Source organism: Mesocricetus auratus, unplaced genomic scaffold, assembly GCF_017639785.1.
Source record: "Mesocricetus auratus isolate SY011 unplaced genomic scaffold, BCM_Maur_2.0 Super-Scaffold_100057, whole genome shotgun sequence".
Classification (NCBI taxonomy): Eukaryota; Metazoa; Chordata; class Mammalia; order Rodentia; family Cricetidae; genus Mesocricetus; species Mesocricetus auratus.
The window spans coordinates 2,096,512-2,104,861 of NW_024429233.1; the positions used below are offsets into that span (position 1 = coordinate 2,096,512).

At 41.6% G+C, this 8,350-nt stretch overlaps 1 pseudogene; it reads left to right on the forward strand.

Annotated features, from left to right (window-relative positions):
- The first annotated feature begins 2,952 nt into the window (after positions 1-2,952).
- On the forward strand, positions 2,953-5,930 carry LOC101826144 (annotated as a pseudogene).
- The last annotated feature ends 2,420 nt before the right edge of the window (positions 5,931-8,350 follow it).

The following is an 8,350-nucleotide window of genomic DNA, read 5'->3' on the forward strand; positions in this document are numbered from 1 at the left end:
TGAAAGTTTTCCAGACACAGCAGGGCATTTGCAAAGGTGAACTCATAGCAATATGAAAGTGTGAAAAAGGCCTGTGTAAACTCAAAGAAGACAAAACTCCAGCATTGAGGGGGTTGATGTGCACAAAATCCCATTCCTAGCTGAGAAGACATTCACATTTGACTGCTGCTAGTAGAGGAATGGTCAGATTTCTTCAATGATATAACCCCTTGTTGACCAACCTCTAGGGCAGATGTCATCTCCAAATGTAGTTGGCTCATTCAAACAGGACTTACTTCATGAATGGGGAAAGAAGAAGAAGAAAGCTTTAAGTTGGGTGGGTAGGGAGGTGAGAGTGGATTTAAGGATGAGGTGTGAAAATGAGCAAAATGCATTGGATAAAATCCCCAAAGAATTATTAAACTATTGTTAATTAAGAAATGTTTATGGGAAGAGCTCTTCTTAATGTCTAGGGAAGAACTCATTTTTCTTCTAATATTTCTATCAAAGGAGAGGGCAGGGACTGGAGAGATGGTTCAGCAGTTAAGGGCACTGGCTGCTCTTCCAAAGGGCACAGGTTCAATTCCCAGATATCATATGCTGTCTCACGACCATCTATAACTCCTGTTCCAGGGGAACTGACACCCTCTGCTGACTTCCATGGGCACAAGACAAGCATGTGCTGCATATACACACAGCCTGAAAAATACAAACCATATAAAACAAAATTAAAAGAGGAGGAGGAAGGTGGGCCAAAAGTGTGGTCCTGTGGGAAGTGAATTTTTAGTATAGAATGAATGCAGAGGTCAGTATATAATCATTATAACAAATGTCTATCCCAAGGAAGTCAGAGTAGGAGGGGACAGGCTTTATATGCAGTCCTCTATAAAGCAATTTCCCAAGCAGGTCCATAGCCTGAGAGTGTGGGGGGTTGTAGCTGCTGCTCACTGCCTATTGCTAGAAATATATGCACCTAGCCAGCCAGACATCAGGCCACTAGAGAATCCCGTTCCCAAGAAATGGAAGTCATGCAAGGAGGAGTCAAATGTGGCATGGCATTGCCTTGGCAAGGGACCAAGAGGTGAAAATCATTTGAAATCCTTTTACCTTGTATCTCTCATGTCATAGTGCCAATAAATGACTAAGATGAAGGTCAAACCTAGAAAAGGCATCACACCTAAAGGCTCTAAAACAACTATTCTCAAACATGTGCCCACCCTTGCTTGGTTGCTTCATCCTGCATCGCTTTTACCAGCGTCCCCACCCACCACCACACCACTCTGTCTGCATCAAACAGGAAGCTCTTCGCTTCCATTCTCCTCAGCTGCTATTCCTTCTTCTGGCTGTTATTCACCATCTTCCAGCTTACTCGGTTTGTTACGTCAGCTTGTGTCTCAAGCGAAATATTCACAGGCCTCTTCTTGTAACAAAAAACTTCAGAAAAAAATCTGAACTATTTCTTTCTGGCTGGACTATTTTTGGATTCACTACTGTCCTCAGGCTCCAGCCCAGGGTCCTGTAGAACAGAGGAATGAATTTGATGCTCTCATCACCCTTGCCATGTAGTAGCTATGCCCCTTCCTTCTCTAGGGAAGTCAATACATTCATTTTCTTCTTTTCATTAAAGGGGTGGGGATACAAAATAAACTACAGCCATGCGCCAAGGCCTATATGGATTTTCTTTTAAAATAAACTCAGGTAGCAAAACCTAGTGATGCTGATCTAGCTCCAATAGCTGTTTGCTGATGTTATCTCCCAGCATTCCTGTGTTGTGCTTCATCACTTTCTGCCTGAATCCACAGTTCAAATAACTTAGCAGTCAGTGGGATTTCCTCATGCATGCTTATGGTGTGTCACTTCTTTACACCTTTGAAGCAAATTCCTGTACTGTTGTTTCATGTTCCTGGCATGTGACAATATCTGAATTTAAACTGCTCATGAATAAATACACATGAATCTGGAGAAGTCCTTTCCCAGTGTTGAATCCACCCATGTGGATGTTAAAAGTCAGTGTCTGCCTCCCTTTCACCTGTTCCCGAGGCCCAGCTAAATTCTGAACTATGCTCTGAAATGACATTAGCTCAGCCTTTGGATTTGCCATGTTCCCCAAAGTTACTACATATTCATATTTCTTTTTCCAATGTTAATTCCCCTTCCTTAGAAATTTGTACCACATCCCTGGATGGAAAGTACTCTTCCTGATTATTCCCAGTCAGGATGGAGAAGACTCTGAAAGCCTTAATTTGCCACATCCTTAAAATGGCTGGATTGCATAATCTTGGAAAAGCAGATCTGTGTGAAGAGAAATTTTTATGTTCCGAAAGCTAAATTATGGCCAAATGGGATTATGCAAGATCAAAAGGGGATTCCTCCACCAGCTGAGTGATAGTATATATACATCTGTCACTCAGCCCCAGCCACATCTCCTCAACAAGTCACAAAACCCACCCACCTGCCATCTCAGATCTCAGAAGGAACTAACAGCCCAATGTGAGTCGTCAGAACATTCCTACATTTGCTCTTTGCAGAATCTTTTCCCCCGCCTGTATTCATTTGTTGAGTTTCATGCTCTGTCTCTTTCCTGAATCTACTAAGTGGATTAGGATCAACTGGAGGCAGTATTTTAGCAAGGAGATTTGTTGTGTGCATTTGTGTGAATTCAGGGAAGCATGGAGCCAGCCTACTACAGACAGACTGCAGAGATCTACAATGGTTATAAAACACCCACATGCCCCTCTAAAACTTTCTATTCAGGTGTAGTTCAGCTGGCAAAATTGGAATGCAATGTGCTTTAAAGTAATTGTCCATTTGCAAAGTCTCAAACAGTAGGATTCTATTGAAACACGTGGAAACATAGATAGCTCCCTAAAATTCACTGTATCACCTGTTTCCATGTGTGCGGGATTATGTATAAAATCCAGTTGGATTTGTTTACTGGAATGCAAGAGTGCTCAACAGCCTTCACCCCTAGAAATGGCATATTCTTCCTGTGTTTTCCTGGCCAAAGCGGAGGATGCAGCCTTTCCTTGCCATCATTTTGTGCTTCTTGGTCCTGGAAGTTGGTTGACAGGCAAAGGTGGTTCCAGTTCAGGAATGAAGATGGCCAAGGTAAGGACAAAGGATGGGAATGTGGGGGAGTGATTATTATTATTTAGAACCTCTTGTAAATATTGTCAGCCTTTTTAAAGACTAGTCCATTCCCTCCCCAGCTTCCTAATGAATAGAACTTGGGCTCACAGGAATAGCCAATGGCAAAAAGGAAACATTCCATAATTAGGCCACTTAACTCCTCCTTCTGCGACCCTTTATCCATGCCAACACCTGTTAGCTGCTTAAGTTCAGTGGCCTGGTTAGTATGCAACAACCCCTCTCCTTTGATTACTCCACCCTACCTAGTTTTCTCACCCTAAACCTCTATATAATGAGCCTGAGAAAATAAAATCTTGCTGTTTGATTGGAAGGTATGTCTTTCTATCTGTTTTTTGTGTCTCTTGTCCTGTCATTCCAGGTTTCTGTGGGCTCAAACTTCATTGTGCCCTGCTGGCCAGGACATGGGAACAGCAAGATGTATGTGTGAGTTCCAAGTACTTAAGAGATCAGGGACCACATGATTAAGGTCAAACTTCATTGTGAAGTCTCCATGGACAGAGAAGCAGTGTCTCTCTCTTTCTATGTAGTTCTGAACTTTTCTGGTCAGTGTTTTCCTTTTTCTGTGAGGATCTGAAGCCTGAGATCACATAATGTTTGTCAGCAGCTTTACCACAGGAATGTAGGAATAATCTGTACTTGTAAGATGCAGATTCACCAGCCAAAGAGGGAATCTGCTGCCCCTTTGTGGAAGACAATGAACATCAGAAGTCCAAAGTTTGTTTCACTCTCTCTTGTTGCCTGAATCAAGTTTTGCTTTGAATATACATGGAATTATACATATGTAAATCTAACGAAAAACTTACAAATAGGATGACTTGTAAAAGACTTACTGAAGGCATGAATGTTTTACACTTGAGTAACACTATTCTGAGCCCTCATTCATAGTTAAGTACACATGAAACACTCAAGGATTTGGCGTGGGGAAATACCCAGCCCTTTTCAAATTTACAATGCATTAGCCAGAATTCATGCTGTATAGTAACTGTCACTCAGAGGTAAGTTTCCAGTTTTCTCATAATGCTTTTACAGGCAATATATTAAATATATTATCTCCCTGGATGGGGCAAAATTACCAACTGAGTATCTGGAATTCAGGCCAGAGGTTTGTACCAAGATGAAGCTGGCCAGCTAGTAAGTTATTAAAGAATTAAAGAATGTGCAGGAGGAAACTTTCCAGGGAAAGGGAAAGTAGAATTCATTTGCATTGTAGTTTTTTGTAGGTACAGAAGAGGCCCTACATATGGAGACTATTGACTATAGAGGGGTCCAAGTTTTTACTTTGATTTAATTACCCCTCTCATCTGAAGTCTTCCCTTCTCTTCTATAGGTCCTAAAATATCCATATACCCCTTTATGACAGAGATTTGAGTAAGTTAACTTTTGCAACACATGCTCACAAGCATACAGCAGAGGTCTCTTTCTAGATGTGTAGATGAAGAAAGAACAAGTTCATTGATTGGGTTACGGTTACGACTACCCATTGTTCGTTGTGTAACAGGAAGTAAAATCTGCATCAATTGAAGGTAATTGGAAACTTATTACAGGGAAATGAGTGGGTGGCTCTTCTCCTTTTGTCCTTTCCTTGGGACCCATGGCCTAACTGGTCATTCAGATATGTAGAACACTCTAGATATGTATTTAAGAAAATCTGTGATTCGTTCTCATGGGTATGCTAGACCTAACTTCCTTGTGTTCTGATTTCATCAAACTCAGCTAAACAAAGTGTATACAAAGACATTATGAACACTATATTTAGATACATAAAAACCTGGGAGAACTACCTTTATGTGTCTGATACAGAATACCATGTGAGCATTGCATGAAGTATTTAATCACCAGTCAGTAACTGCAGTAGTCCTGGGTAATAAAGTATAAGGAAAAAACACTTTCTTAAGAAAAGCAAGGTTGGATTAGGTGTCAGGAGACATATGGCAGAACAGGTATCAGTATGTTTTCTTCTCTCTCATCACTCTTAACAATATCACGAAGTTAAGCTTGTCTTAAGTAAGTTGTGTGAGTCTTCAGAGTTGCAGGACAATGTCTTAGTTGATCCCAGGAGAATCATGTTTATCCCGGAGGGATTTGACTACCTGAAATTTGACTTGGAACTCCGGACAAATTCGTGCAGGACTTGGAGGAAGATGATGCTGACACAAATTGTCTTGACCAGTTTTTTACAGAAAATAATGTTCCCAGAATCCTCTCTGCTCCTTGAATTTGGTCACCCAAGTAAACCAAAAATCTATCTATTGCTGCAGTATCCAAGGAACATAATTGTTAGAGGATTCACTAACCTGTTTATAAAGTCATATTGTGTGTTCTTTTTGTTTTGTGTATGCGTTCTTCTTAAGCAATATTGAGAATGGATTAGACATCTTTAATTATTTACAAACCAGTAAACCAGTGTTCTCTGTAGGCAGCAATCCTTATATATGCTGGTGGTCTGTAGTACTATAAAGTGGCAGTGTAACAGGAGAGAGGAAATAAACTTAATTTGTGACCCAGATTCAGCTTTGTACACAAGCTTTACACTGACCTCATTCAGATCAGAATATGCCAACTGTCCATCTAAAGAAAACAGAGCCCAATTTAAGACCCAGTGTACCTTGGCTGTTGAGGAAATCTGGAAACGGGTATTTGTGTTTAACTCTGAGGATGTCAGGAGGAATGGGGTATATGCACCTGAGCAGACATTATGGCTGGAAATGAATTTTCTCAATATGCAAGTGGCTGCTTTATGTTTTACAGACCTACACTTATTTTGTTGCCCTGTTTTATTTCCTCAGACAAGACAAAGATAAGCATCACCCCATCCTTGGTAGAATACCCCAACTTCTTTTTCCCTCTCAATATATGATTTTATTTAAATTAGAAACATGAATGCTTCACATGTCAATCCCAGCTCCCTCTCCCACTGCTCCTCCCTTGTCCCTCCACCAGCTCTCTCAGGCCCCCACCCCATCCCCACATCATTCCCCAGGGAGGGTGAGGCCCTCCTTGGGGGGAACCTTCAAATCTGTAATTTCTTCCAGGGCAGGACCTAGCCCCTTACCCATGTGTCCAGGCTGAGAGAGCATCCCTATATTTGGAATGGGCTCCCAAAGATCATTCATAAGCCATGGTAAACACTGATCTACTACCCAAGACCGCAGTGATTTCTGTGGTCTCCTCACTGGCACTACATTCATGGAGTTTGGATCAGTCCCCTCTTGGCCTCTCAGACCTCAATCTGGGATTCAAGAGCTCCCCCTTATCTTGTCATGTCTTTGTGGGTTTCACCATCATGGTCTTGACCTCTTTGTTCATCACTCCTCCATCTCTGTTATTTGGTTCCAGGAGTTCAGTTCAGTGTTTAGCTGTGGCTATCTGTCTCTACTTCCATCAGTCATTGGATGAAGGTTCTAGGATGGCATATAGGAGCCTACCCCAACTTCTAAGACAAACGTTTGCTGGTGGTGACACCCAATTGTTCATGACTGGGATATTTGTGTTTGGAATTGCCACTGAAAAAGTTGTTGCCACGCTGAACCACACTTTAGTTTTATACCATCAAAGGGGATGATACAGGAAGTCCTCAAATGCTTTAAAAGTTTGAGTCAAGGAGAGTGCAGGGGGAAACTGATGAGTCCCCAGAGGCTGATTGATGGCCTCTTGATAACCAGGAAGAACGATTTGAAACACAAGCACTGGATCTATTTGAAGAAATGACTGTTGATATTAATAGTGCTGATGACTTGTCAGTGGCTACAATCTATCTGTGGAAATCTCAAAAATTAAAGAAACTTCATCTGCATATACAACAAAGAATTTTTTTCAGAAATTTATAACTCAGAAGATGGTGACTTGGAAGAATTTATACAAGAGAAGATGTGAGTACATCTCTGAACCTCATCTTCAGTTCTGCCTTAGTGTCCAGGCACTGTTTTATAGGTGTGCTTGTGTGCACGTTGTATCCTTATGAATTCATGAAGATGTCAGAGGAAGATGTGGGGTCCTTCTCTATTGTCCTTCACCTTAATACCTTGAGACAATCTCTCAGCAGTCTTGAATCTCAACAGCTTAACTAGGCTAAGAGCCCAGTATGAATTCATGATCTAACTGTTTCCCCTTTCTCATGCTGGTGCAACAGCCTCATGCAGCCATGCCCAGTCTTTTATGTCTGTCTGTGCATCTGAACTCAGTTCCTCATGCTTGTACAGAAAACTCCTAGCCACTGATTTCTCTTTCCAGCAAGGTGTTTCCTAAGTTCTTATATGTCTATGCTTGAGTGTTTAGATGGGATTGTCAGGAAGGATTTCGGTTGAGTGTTGCCACTTCCATTTGGATCTATGTGACACTTAACAGCCATGTCTGGAGTTCCTCCATTTATACAAAGAAGAAAGATTTTTTTTGGTTTTACGAGACAGGGTTTCTCTGTATTGTTTTGGAGGATGTCGGTCCAGCCTGGCCTCGAACTTACAGAGATCTGCCTGCCTCTGCTTCCCGAGTGCTGGGATTAAAGGCATGTGCCACCACCGCCCGGCTTAGAAGAAAGTTGTTACAAAGCCAGGTGAGGTAGAAATGTGAGCAGTTTTGTTGCAGTTTCTGAAACTTTTCCTTCATCCATAGCCATGTTTAGAGCTCTGGTGATGAAACTGGAGAGGATTATGGCAACTCATGTCTTGGTTAAGGCTGTGTTCATACTGCATTGTACTGATTGGCATCCCTTGCATTGGCTTTAGGCTGATGGCTCATACTTGATCTTTCAAATATGTCTCATATTTTATGATGATAATAATGGATGTAGTTCCTACTCATTAAGGAGTTGCAAATATCTCCCTGAATTCACACAGAAGTCATATTTTCTCCCTGAAAAAGAAGACACTCGAGAACAGTATCAGGGTGGATGTCTTCAGCAGCTTTGCAGTGAGTCTCTCAAAACTCAATTCAGTTCATCTCAACTCAGGCCATGCTTCTTCACTATAATTTTTATTTGGTGCATCATTTGTAATTTCACACCTTTGTATCATGCACCGTGGTTACTCTCACCGTCTAGTAGGTGCTCTTCTCCTTCCACCCCATCACTCCCACTTCTTCATTAGCTCTTTTCACACATTCAACTCTTTTTCTTTGTCAGCCATTGAGTTTAACTGGGGCTATCAGTGTGTCTATTGGGTTGCAGCTGTGCATTAGACCCTGGGTGGCTGACTTGTGTGTACAAAACTGAAGATGACTGCTCCTC